Source organism: Anomaloglossus baeobatrachus, chromosome 7 (genome assembly GCF_048569485.1).
Source record: "Anomaloglossus baeobatrachus isolate aAnoBae1 chromosome 7, aAnoBae1.hap1, whole genome shotgun sequence".
In the NCBI taxonomy this organism is placed as follows: Eukaryota; Metazoa; Chordata; class Amphibia; order Anura; family Aromobatidae; genus Anomaloglossus; species Anomaloglossus baeobatrachus.
In genome coordinates this window covers 198,022,991-198,035,837 of record NC_134359.1, presented here as the reverse complement: position 1 = coordinate 198,035,837, position 12,847 = coordinate 198,022,991, and the positions used below count along the sequence as shown (strand labels likewise).

General features: G+C 40.9%; 7 non-coding genes across 7 annotated transcripts; all 7 read left to right on the top strand.

Annotated features, from left to right (window-relative positions):
* Window positions 1-2,665: 2,665 nt before the first annotated feature.
* Window positions 2,666-2,739, top strand: TRNAT-AGU (transfer RNA threonine (anticodon AGU)). The gene has a single exon. It is a non-coding gene; the product is annotated as a tRNA-Thr (tRNA).
* A 2,105-nt stretch (window positions 2,740-4,844) lies between these two features.
* TRNAT-AGU (transfer RNA threonine (anticodon AGU)) lies at window positions 4,845-4,918 on the top strand. The gene has a single exon. It is a non-coding gene; the product is annotated as a tRNA-Thr (tRNA).
* A 1,213-nt stretch (window positions 4,919-6,131) lies between these two features.
* TRNAT-AGU (transfer RNA threonine (anticodon AGU)) lies at window positions 6,132-6,205 on the top strand. The gene has a single exon. It is a non-coding gene; the product is annotated as a tRNA-Thr (tRNA).
* A 1,213-nt stretch (window positions 6,206-7,418) lies between these two features.
* On the top strand, window positions 7,419-7,492 carry TRNAT-AGU (transfer RNA threonine (anticodon AGU)). The gene has a single exon. It is a non-coding gene; the product is annotated as a tRNA-Thr (tRNA).
* Window positions 7,493-8,705: 1,213 nt separating this feature from the next.
* TRNAT-AGU (transfer RNA threonine (anticodon AGU)) lies at window positions 8,706-8,779 on the top strand. The gene has a single exon. It is a non-coding gene; the product is annotated as a tRNA-Thr (tRNA).
* Window positions 8,780-11,279: 2,500 nt separating this feature from the next.
* On the top strand, window positions 11,280-11,353 carry TRNAT-AGU (transfer RNA threonine (anticodon AGU)). The gene has a single exon. It is a non-coding gene; the product is annotated as a tRNA-Thr (tRNA).
* Window positions 11,354-12,569: 1,216 nt separating this feature from the next.
* Window positions 12,570-12,643, top strand: TRNAT-AGU (transfer RNA threonine (anticodon AGU)). The gene has a single exon. It is a non-coding gene; the product is annotated as a tRNA-Thr (tRNA).
* The last annotated feature ends 204 nt before the right edge of the window (window positions 12,644-12,847 follow it).

Genomic DNA, 12,847 nt, shown 5'->3' with positions numbered 1-12,847 from the left:
CAGCTCAATCCATAGACTGTATTGTTAATGCATCACCTGAACTTCACAGCCAACTTCTCTGCCCAAAAACGTAGAAACCAGACCATAAGATCTGAAGAGCATTTTGATGAGTCTTTGCTTTTTCACTGAAGATTTTAAGTTGGCCTCTAACGGAGTGGGCCTTATCTCTTCTCCTTCATTGTCTGGTGTCTGGAGTTGGACTAAGGCAATCCTTACCAGTCATAAACCAATGCTCAATCTGGCAAAATAAAACCCACCGTTTTTATTTGGCATGCTTGGTGTCATCCTACATCGCATGACATCTTCTTCCTTCTGAGCACTTAGACAGCATGAAATGCTTCCATGCGCATCTCTCCCTGCTAGAAAAGTTTGATAGCAGTCTTCTTGAACAGTGAAAGGGCAAGAAAACAACAAGAACAAAGATGGAAGTCAAAACCATGCATAAACAGCTCAATCCATAGACTGTATTGTTAATGCATCACCTGAACTTCACAGCCAACTTCTCTGCCCAAAAACGTAGAAACCAGACCATAAGATCTGAAGAGCATTTTGATGAGTCTTTGCTTTTTCACTGAAGATTTTAAGTTGGCCTCTAACGGAGTGGGCCTTATCTCTTCTCCTTCATTGTCTGGTGTCTGGAGTTTGACTAAGGCAATCCTTACCAGTCATAAACCAATGCTCAATCTGGCAAAATAAAACCCACCGTTTTTATTTGGCATGCTTGGTGTCATCCTACATCGCATGACATCTTCTTCCTTCTGAGCACTTAGACAGCATGAAATGCTTCCATGCGCATCTCTCCCTGCTAGAAAAGTTTGATAGCAGTCTTCTTGAACAGTGAAAGGGCAAAAAAACAACAAGAACAAAGATGGAAGTCAAAACCATGCATAAACAGCTCAATCCATAGACTGTATTGTTAATGCATCACCTGAACTTCACAGCCAACTTCTCTGCCCAAAAACGTAGAAACCAGACCATAAGATCTGATGAGCATTTTGATGAATCTTTGCTTTTTCACTGAAGATTTTAAGTTGGCCTCTAACGGAGTGGGCCTTATCTCTTCTCCTTCATTGTCTGGTGTCTGGAGTTGGACTAAGGCAATCCTTACCAGTCATAAACCAATGCTCAATCTGGCAAAATAAAACCCACCGTTTTTATTTGGCATGCTTGGTGTCATCCTACATCGCATGACATCTTCTTCCTTCTGAGCACTTAGACAGCATGAAATGCTTCCATGTGCATCTCTCCCTGCTAGAAAAGTTTGATAGCAGTCTTCTTGAACAGTGAAAGGGCAAGAAAACAACAAGAACAAAGATGGAAGTCAAAACCATGCATAAACAGCTCAATCCATAGACTGTATTGTTAATGCATCACCTGAACTTCACAGCCAACTTCTCTGCCCAAAAACGTAGAAACCAGACCATAAGATCTGAAGAGCATTTTGATGAGTCTTTGCTTTTTCACTGAAGATTTTAAGTTGGCCTCTAACGGAGTGGGCCTTATCTCTTCTCCTTCATTGTCTGGTGTCTGGAGTTGGACTAAGGCAATCCTTACCAGTCATAAACCAATGCTCAATCTGGCAAAATAAAACCCACCGTTTTTATTTGGCATGCTTGGTGTCATCCTACATCGCATGACATCTTCTTCCTTCTGAGCACTTAGACAGCATGAAATGCTTCCATGCGCATCTCTCCCTGCTAGAAAAGTTTGATAGCAGTCTTCTTGAACAGTGAAAGGGCAAGAAAACAACAAGAACAAAGATGGAAGTCAAAACCATGCATAAACAGCTCAATCCATAGACTGTATTGTTAATGCATCACCTGAACTTCACAGCCAACTTCTCTGCCCAAAAACGTAGAAACCAGACCATAAGATCTGAAGAGCATTTTGATGAGTCTTTGCTTTTTCACTGAAGATTTTAAGTTGGCCTCTAACGGAGTGGGCCTTATCTCTTCTCCTTCATTGTCTGGTGTCTGGAGTTGGACTAAGGCAATCCTTACCAGTCATAAACCAATGCTCAATCTGGCAAAATAAAACCCACCGTTTTTATTTGGCATGCCTGATGCAATCCTACATCGGATGACGTCTTCTCTTTTATATGCACTTAGACAGCACAGATTTATGAATCCTTCATTGCACTATCTCAGAGATTTGAGAAGGTAAAATATCCAGCACCTGGGTTCTAAATGGAAACTAAGCTTTTCAACACGGAAGAAGGAGATTAAACCGACGAGGATGGGATTCGAACCCATGCATGCAGAGCACAATGGATTAGCAGTCCATCGCCTTAACCACTCGGCCACCTCGTCTACATCACAAACCTGAAATCAGGTGATATGATCTGATGAGGATTTTGACAAGTCTGTGCAATTGAGCTAAAGATTGTGTATCGGCCTCTGGCAAAATGGACCTTATCACATCTCCTACACTGGATAATGTCAAGAGTTAGACTAGCTCAAACCATATCAGAAATGAGCTAATGCTCAGGGTTTTTAATAACAGTATTTTTACTAAAGATTGAATGTCGTGTCTGTATTGAAGCCCTGAAAATTGGTTTATCCCAGATAGCATTTGCATTAGTTTGTCTCTAGACATCAGATGACACTGAAGATCAAATAAGGCCACTCTACCAGAAGCTGCTTTACTATCGGTCAGTAGGAAAAGAGGTGCTGTGGCTTAGTTGGTTAAAGTGCCTGTCTAGTAAACAGGAGATCCTGAGTTCGAATCTCAGCAGTGCCTTCTTTTCATAGTCCCGATATAGAAGTTTCGATTTTTAAAGGGCACCTTTCATAGTGAGAGACTAATGTCAAATTTGTCTTTCTCACATCTCTGAGATAGTTGAATGAAGGAATTATAAATATGTGCTGTCTAAGTGCTCAGAAGGAAGAAGATGTCATGCGATGTAGGATGGCACCAAGCATGCCAAATAAAAACAGTGGTTTTCTTTTGCCAGATTGAAATGCTTCCATGCGCATCTCTCCCTGCTAGAAAAGTTTGATAGCAGTCTTCTTGAACAGTGAAAGGGCAAGAAAACAACAAGAACAAAGATGGAAGTCAAAACCATGCATAAACAGCTCAATCCATAGACTGTATTGTTAATGCATCACCTGAACTTCACAGCCAACTTCTCTGCCCAAAAACGTAGAAACCAGACCATAAGATCTGAAGAGCATTTTGATGAGTCTTTGCTTTTTCACTGAAGATTTTAAGTTGGCCTCTAACGGAGTGGGCCTTATCTCTTCTCCTTCATTGTCTGGTGTCTGGAGTTGGACTAAGGCAATCCTTACCAGTCATAAACCAATGCTCAATCTGGCAAAATAAAACCCACCGTTTTTATTTGGCATGCTTGGTGTCATCCTACATCGCATGACATCTTCTTCCTTCTGAGCACTTAGACAGCATGAAATGCTTCCATGTGCATCTCTCCCTGCTAGAAAAGTTTGATAGCAGTCTTCTTGAACAGTGAAAGGGCAAGAAAACAACAAGAACAAAGATGGAAGTCAAAACCATGCATAAACAGCTCAATCCATAGACTGTATTGTTAATGCATCACCTGAACTTCACAGCCAACTTCTCTGCCCAAAAACGTAGAAACCAGACCATAAGATCTGAAGAGCATTTTGATGAGTCTTTGCTTTTTCACTGAAGATTTTAAGTTGGCCTCTAACGGAGTGGGCCTTATCTCTTCTCCTTCATTGTCTGGTGTCTGGAGTTGGACTAAGGCAATCCTTACCAGTCATAAACCAATGCTCAATCTGGCAAAATAAAACCCACCGTTTTTATTTGGCATGCTTGGTGTCATCCTACATCGCATGACATCTTCTTCCTTCTGAGCACTTAGACAGCATGAAATGCTTCCATGCGCATCTCTCCCTGCTAGAAAAGTTTGATAGCAGTCTTCTTGAACAGTGAAAGGGCAAGAAAACAACAAGAACAAAGATGGAAGTCAAAACCATGCATAAACAGCTCAATCCATAGACTGTATTGTTAATGCATCACCTGAACTTCACAGCCAACTTCTCTGCCCAAAAACGTAGAAACCAGACCATAAGATCTGAAGAGCATTTTGATGAGTCTTTGCTTTTTCACTGAAGATTTTAAGTTGGCCTCTAACGGAGTGGGCCTTATCTCTTCTCCTTCATTGTCTGGTGTCTGGAGTTGGACTAAGGCAATCCTTACCAGTCATAAACCAATGCTCAATCTGGCAAAATAAAACCCACCGTTTTTATTTGGCATGCCTGATGCAATCCTACATCGGATGACGTCTTCTCTTTTATATGCACTTAGACAGCACAGATTTATGAATCCTTCATTGCACTATCTCAGAGATTTGAGAAGGTAAAATATCCAGCACCTGGGTTCTAAATGGAAACTAAGCTTTTCAACACGGAAGAAGGAGATTAAACCGACGAGGATGGGATTCGAACCCATGCATGCAGAGCACAATGGATTAGCAGTCCATCGCCTTAACCACTCGGCCACCTCGTCTACATCACAAACCTGAAATCAGGTGATATGATCTGATGAGGATTTTGACAAGTCTGTGCAATTGAGCTAAAGATTGTGTATCGGCCTCTGGCAAAATGGACCTTATCACATCTCCTACACTGGATAATGTCAAGAGTTAGACTAGCTCAAACCATATCAGAAATGAGCTAATGCTCAGGGTTTTTAATAACAGTATTTTTACTAAAGATTGAATGTCGTGTCTGTATTGAAGCCCTGAAAATTGGTTTATCCCAGATAGCATTTGCATTAGTTTGTCTCTAGACATCAGATGACACTGAAGATCAAATAAGGCCACTCTACCAGAAGCTGCTTTACTATCGGTCAGTAGGAAAAGAGGTGCTGTGGCTTAGTTGGTTAAAGTGCCTGTCTAGTAAACAGGAGATCCTGAGTTCGAATCTCAGCAGTGCCTTCTTTTCATAGTCCCGATATAGAAGTTTCGATTTTTAAAGGGCACCTTTCATAGTGAGAGACTAATGTCAAATTTGTCTTTCTCACATCTCTGAGATAGTTGAATGAAGGAATTATAAATATGTGCTGTCTAAGTGCTCAGAAGGAAGAAGATGTCATGCGATGTAGGATGGCACCAAGCATGCCAAATAAAAACAGTGGTTTTCTTTTGCCAGATTGAAATGCTTCCATGCGCATCTCTCCCTGCTAGAAAAGTTTGATAGCAGTCTTCTTGAACAGTGAAAGGGCAAGAAAACAACAAGAACAAAGATGGAAGTCAAAACCATGCATAAACAGCTCAATCCATAGACTGTATTGTTAATGCATCACCTGAACTTCACAGCCAACTTCTCTGCCCAAAAACGTAGAAACCAGACCATAAGATCTGAAGAGCATTTTGATGAGTCTTTGCTTTTTCACTGAAGATTTTAAGTTGGCCTCTAACGGAGTGGGCCTTATCTCTTCTCCTTCATTGTCTGGTGTCTGGAGTTGGACTAAGGCAATCCTTACCAGTCATAAACCAATGCTCAATCTGGCAAAATAAAACCCACCGTTTTTATTTGGCATGCCTGATGCAATCCTACATCGGATGACGTCTTCTCTTTTATATGCACTTAGACAGCACAGATTTATGAATCCTTCATTGCACTATCTCAGAGATTTGAGAAGGTCAAATATCCAGCACCTGGGTTCTAAATGGAAACTAAGCTTTTCAACACGGAAGAAGGAGATTAAACCGACGAGGATGGGATTCGAACCCATGCATGCAGAGCACAATGGATTAGCAGTCCATCGCCTTAACCACTCGGCCACCTCGTCTACATCACAAACCTGAAATCAGGTGATATGATCTGATGAGGATTTTGACAAGTCTGTGCAATTGAGCTAAAGATTGTGTATCGGCCTCTGGCAAAATGGACCTTATCACATCTCCTACACTGGATAATGTCAAGAGTTAGACTAGCTCAAACCATATCAGAAATGAGCTAATGCTCAGGGTTTTTAATAACAGTATTTTTACTAAAGATTGAATGTCGTGTCTGTATTGAAGCCCTGAAAATTGGTTTATCCCAGATAGCATTTGCATTAGTTTGTCTCTAGACATCAGATGACACTGAAGATCAAATAAGGCCACTCTACCAGAAGCTGCTTTACTATCGGTCAGTAGGAAAAGAGGTGCTGTGGCTTAGTTGGTTAAAGTGCCTGTCTAGTAAACAGGAGATCCTGAGTTCGAATCTCAGCAGTGCCTTCTTTTCATAGTCCCGATATAGAAGTTTCGATTTTTAAAGGGCACCTTTCATAGTGAGAGACTAATGTCAAATTTGTCTTTCTCACATCTCTGAGATAGTTGAATTAAGGAATTATAAATATGTGCTGTCTAAGTGCTCAGAAGGAAGAAGATGTCATGCGATGTAGGATGGCACCAAGCATGCCAAATAAAAACAGTGGTTTTCTTTTGCCAGATTGAAATGCTTCCATGCGCATCTCTCCCTGCTAGAAAAGTTTGATAGCAGTCTTCTTGAACAGTGAAAGGGCAAGAAAACAACAAGAACAAAGATGGAAGTCAAAACCATGCATAAACAGCTCAATCCATAGACTGTATTGTTAATGCATCACCTGAACTTCACAGCCAACTTCTCTGCCCAAAAACGTAGAAACCAGACCATAAGATCTGAAGAGCATTTTGATGAGTCTTTGCTTTTTCACTGAAGATTTTAAGTTGGCCTCTAACGGAGTGGGCCTTATCTCTTCTCCTTCATTGTCTGGTGTCTGGAGTTGGACTAAGGCAATCCTTACCAGTCATAAACCAATGCTCAATCTGGCAAAATAAAACCCACCGTTTTTATTTGGCATGCCTGATGCAATCCTACATCGGATCACGTCTTCTCTTTTATATGCACTTAGACAGCACAGATTTATGAATCCTTCATTGCACTATCTCAGAGATTTGAGAAGGTAAAATATCCAGCACCTGGGTTCTAAATGGAAACTAAGCTTTTCAACACGGAAGAAGGAGATTAAACCGACGAGGATGGGATTCGAACCCATGCATGCAGAGCACAATGGATTAGCAGTCCATCGCCTTAACCACTCGGCCACCTCGTCTACATCACAAACCTGAAATCAGGTGATATGATCTGATGAGGATTTTGACAAGTCTGTGCAATTGAGCTAAAGATTGTGTATCGGCCTCTGGCAAAATGGACCTTATCACATCTCCTACACTGGATAATGTCAAGAGTTAGACTAGCTCAAACCATATCAGAAATGAGCTAATGCTCAGGGTTTTTAATAACAGTATTTTTACTAAAGATTGAATGTCGTGTCTGTATTGAAGCCCTGAAAATTGGTTTATCCCAGATAGCATTTGCATTAGTTTGTCTCTAGACATCAGATGACACTGAAGATCAAATAAGGCCACTCTACCAGAAGCTGCTTTACTATCGGTCAGTAGGAAAAGAGGTGCTGTGGCTTAGTTGGTTAAAGTGCCTGTCTAGTAAACAGGAGATCCTGAGTTCGAATCTCAGCAGTGCCTTCTTTTCATAGTCCCGATATAGAAGTTTCGATTTTTAAAGGGCACCTTTCATAGTAAGAGACTAATGTCAAATTTGTCTTTCTCACATCTCTGAGATAGTTGAATGAAGGAATTATAAATATGTGCTGTCTAAGTGCTCAGAAGGAAGAAGATGTCATGCGATGTAGGATGGCACCAAGCATGCCAAATAAAAACAGTGGTTTTCTTTTGCCAGATTGAAATGCTTCCATGCGCATCTCTCCCTGCTAGAAAAGTTTGATAGCAGTCTTCTTGAACAGTGAAAGGGCAAGAAAACAACAAGAACAAAGATGGAAGTCAAAACCATGCATAAACAGCTCAATCCATAGACTGTATTGTTAATGCATCACCTGAACTTCACAGCCAACTTCTCTGCCCAAAAACGTAGAAACCAGACCATAAGATCTGAAGAGCATTTTGATGAGTCTTTGCTTTTTCACTGAAGATTTTAAGTTGGCCTCTAACGGAGTGGGCCTTATCTCTTCTCCTTCATTGTCTGGTGTCTGGAGTTGGACTAAGGCAATCCTTACCAGTCATAAACCAATGCTCAATCTGGCAAAATAAAACCCACCGTTTTTATTTGGCATGCCTGATGCAATCCTACATCGGATCACGTCTTCTCTTTTATATGCACTTAGACAGCACAGATTTATGAATCCTTCATTGCACTATCTCAGAGATTTGAGAAGGTAAAATATCCAGCACCTGGGTTCTAAATGGAAACTAAGCTTTTCAACACGGAAGAAGGAGATTAAACCGACGAGGATGGGATTCGAACCCATGCATGCAGAGCACAATGGATTAGCAGTCCATCGCCTTAACCACTCGGCCACCTCGTCTACATCACAAACCTGAAATCAGGTGATATGATCTGATGAGGATTTTGACAAGTCTGTGCAATTGAGCTAAAGATTGTGTATCGGCCTCTGGCAAAATGGACCTTATCACATCTCCTACACTGGATAATGTCAAGAGTTAGACTAGCTCAAACCATATCAGAAATGAGCTAATGCTCAGGGTTTTTAATAACAGTATTTTTACTAAAGATTGAATGTCGTGTCTGTATTGAAGCCCTGAAAATTGGTTTATCCCAGATAGCATTTGCATTAGTTTGTCTCTAGACATCAGATGACACTGAAGATCAAATAAGGCCACTCTACCAGAAGCTGCTTTACTATCGGTCAGTAGGAAAAGAGGTGCTGTGGCTTAGTTGGTTAAAGTGCCTGTCTAGTAAACAGGAGATCCTGAGTTCGAATCTCAGCAGTGCCTTCTTTTCATAGTCCCGATATAGAAGTTTCGATTTTTAAAGGGCACCTTTCATAGTGAGAGACTAATGTCAAATTTGTCTTTCTCACATCTCTGAGATAGTTGAATGAAGGAATTATAAATATGTGCTGTCTAAGTGCTCAGAAGGAAGAAGATGTCATGCGATGTAGGATGGCACCAAGCATGCCAAATAAAAACAGTGGTTTTCTTTTGCCAGATTGAAATGCTTCCATGCGCATCTCTCCCTGCTAGAAAAGTTTGATAGCAGTCTTCTTGAACAGTGAAAGGGCAAGAAAACAACAAGAACAAAGATGGAAGTCAAAACCATGCATAAACAGCTCAATCCATAGACTGTATTGTTAATGCATCACCTGAACTTCACAGCCAACTTCTCTGCCCAAAAACGTAGAAACCAGACCATAAGATCTGAAGAGCATTTTGATGAGTCTTTGCTTTTTCACTGAAGATTTTAAGTTGGCCTCTAACGGAGTGGGCCTTATCTCTTCTCCTTCATTGTCTGGTGTCTGGAGTTGGACTAAGGCAATCCTTACCAGTCATAAACCAATGCTCAATCTGGCAAAATAAAACCCACCGTTTTTATTTGGCATGCCTGATGCAATCCTACATCGGATCACGTCTTCTCTTTTATATGCACTTAGACAGCACAGATTTATGAATCCTTCATTGCACTATCTCAGAGATTTGAGAAGGTAAAATATCCAGCACCTGGGTTCTAAATGGAAACTAAGCTTTTCAACACGGAAGAAGGAGATTAAACCGACGAGGATGGGATTCGAACCCATGCATGCAGAGCACAATGGATTAGCAGTCCATCGCCTTAACCACTCGGCCACCTCGTCTACATCACAAACCTGAAATCAGGTGATATGATCTGATGAGGATTTTGACAAGTCTGTGCAATTGAGCTAAAGATTGTGTATCGGCCTCTGGCAAAATGGACCTTATCACATCTCCTACACTGGATAATGTCAAGAGTTAGACTAGCTCAAACCATATCAGAAATGAGCTAATGCTCAGGGTTTTTAATAACAGTATTTTTACTAAAGATTGAATGTCGTGTCTGTATTGAAGCCCTGAAAATTGGTTTATCCCAGATAGCATTTGCATTAGTTTGTCTCTAGACATCAGATGACACTGAAGATCAAATAAGGCCACTCTACCAGAAGCTGCTTTACTATCGGTCAGTAGGAAAAGAGGTGCTGTGGCTTAGTTGGTTAAAGTGCCTGTCAAGTAAACAGGAGATCCTGAGTTCGAATCTCAGCAGTGCCTTCTTTTCATAGTCCCGATATAGAAGTTTCGATTTTTAAAGGGCACCTTTCATAGTGAGAGACTAATGTCAAATTTGTCTTTCTCACATCTCTGAGATAGTTGAATGAAGGAATTATAAATATGTGCTGTCTAAGTGCTCAGAAGGAAGAAGATGTCATGCGATGTAGGATGGCACCAAGCATGCCAAATAAAAACAGTGGTTTTCTTTTGCCAGATTGAAATGCTTCCATGCGCATCTCTCCCTGCTAGAAAAGTTTGATAGCAGTCTTCTTGAACAGTGAAAGGGCAAGAAAACAACAAGAACAAAGATGGAAGTCAAAACCATGCATAAACAGCTCAATCCATAGACTGTATTGTTAATGCATCACCTGAACTTCACAGCCAACTTCTCTGCCCAAAAACGTAGAAACCAGACCATAAGATCTGAAGAGCATTTTGATGAGTCTTTGCTTTTTCACTGAAGATTTTAAGTTGGCCTCTAACGGAGTGGGCCTTATCTCTTCTCCTTCATTGTCTGGTGTCTGGAGTTGGACTAAGGCAATCCTTACCAGTCATAAACCAATGCTCAATCTGGCAAAATAAAACCCACCGTTTTTATTTGGCATGCCTGATGCAATCCTACATCGGATGACGTCTTCTCTTTTATATGCACTTAGACAGCACAGATTTATGAATCCTTCATTGCACTATCTCAGAGATTTGAGAAGGTCAAATATCCAGCACCTGGGTTCTAAATGGAAACTAAGCTTTTCAACACGGAAGAAGGAGATTAAACCGACGAGGATGGGATTCGAACCCATGCATGCAGAGCACAATGGATTAGCAGTCCATCGCCTTAACCACTCGGCCACCTCGTCTACATCACAAACCTGAAATCAGGTGATATGATCTGATGAGGATTTTGACAAGTCTGTGCAATTGAGCTAAAGATTGTGTATCGGCCTCTGGCAAAATGGACCTTATCACATCTCCTACACTGGATAATGTCAAGAGTTAGACTAGCTCAAACCATATCAGAAATGAGCTAATGCTCAGGGTTTTTAATAACAGTATTTTTACTAAAGATTGAATGTCGTGTCTGTATTGAAGCCCTGAAAATTGGTTTATCCCAGATAGCATTTGCATTAGTTTGTCTCTAGACATCAGATGACACTGAAGATCAAATAAGGCCACTCTACCAGAAGCTGCTTTACTATCGGTCAGTAGGAAAAGAGGTGCTGTGGCTTAGTTGGTTAAAGTGCCTGTCTAGTAAACAGGAGATCCTGAGTTCGAATCTCAGCAGTGCCTTCTTTTCATAGTCCCGATATAGAAGTTTCGATTTTTAAAGGGCACCTTTCATAGTGAGAGACTAATGTCAAATTTGTCTTTCTCACATCTCTGAGATAGTTGAATGAAGGAATTATAAATATGTGCTGTCTAAGTGCTCAGAAGGAAGAAGATGTCATGCGATGTAGGATGGCACCAAGCATGCCAAATAAAAACAGTGGTTTTCTTTTGCCAGATTGAAATGCTTCCATGCGCATCTCTCCCTGCTAGAAAAGTTTGATAGCAGTCTTCTTGAACAGTGAAAGGGCAAGAAAACAACAAGAACAAAGATGGAAGTCAAAACCATGCATAAACAGCTCAATCCATAGACTGTATTGTTAATGCATCACCTGAACTTCACAGCCAACTTCTCTGCCCAAAAACGTAGAAACCAGACCATAAGATCTGAAGAGCATTTTGATGAGTCTTTGCTTTTTCACTGAAGATTTTAAGTTGGCCTCTAACGGAGTGGGCCTTATCTCTTCTCCTTCATTGTCTGGTGTCTGGAGTTGGACTAAGGCAATCCTTACCAGTCATAAACCAATGCTCAATCTGGCAAAATAAAACCCACCGTTTTTATTTGGCATGCCTGATGCAATCCTACATCGGATCACGTCTTCTCTTTAATATGCACTTAGACAGCACAGATTTATGAATCCTTCATTGCACTATCTCAGAGATTTGAGAAGGTCAAATATCCACCACCTGGGTTCTAAATGGAAACTAAGCTTTTCAACACGGAAGAAGGAGATTAAACCGACGAGGATGGGATTCGAACCCATGCATGCAGAGCACAATGGATTAGCAGTCCATCGCCTTAACCACTCGGCCACCTCGTCTACATCACAAACCTGAAATCAGGTGATATGATCTGATGAGGATTTTGACAAGTCTGTGCAATTGAGCTAAAGATTGTGTATCGGCCTCTGGCAAAATGGACCTTATCACATCTCCTACACTGGATAATGTCAAGAGGTAGACTAGCTCAAACCATATCAGAAATGAGCTAATGCTCAGGGTTTTTAATAACAGTATTTTTACTGAAGATTGAATGTCGTGTCTGTATTGAAGCCCTGAAAAATGGTTTATCCCAGATAGCATTTGCATTAGTTTGTCTCTAGACATCAGATGACACTGAAGAAGATCAGATAAGGCCACTCTACCAGAAGCTGCTTTACTATCGGTCAGTAGGAAAAGAGGTGCTGTGGCTTAGTTGGTTAAAGTGCCTGTCTAGTAAACAGGAGACCCTGAGTTCGAATCTCAGCAGTGCCTTCTTTTCATAGTCCCGATATAGAAGTTTCGATTTTTAAAGGGCACCTTTCATAGTGAGAGACTAATGTCAAATTTGTCTTTCTCACATCTCTGAGATAGTTGAATGAAGGAATTATAAATATGTGCTGTCTAAGTGCTCAGAAGGAAGAAGATGTCATGCGATGTAGGATGGCACCAAGCATGCCAAATAAAAACAGTGGTTTT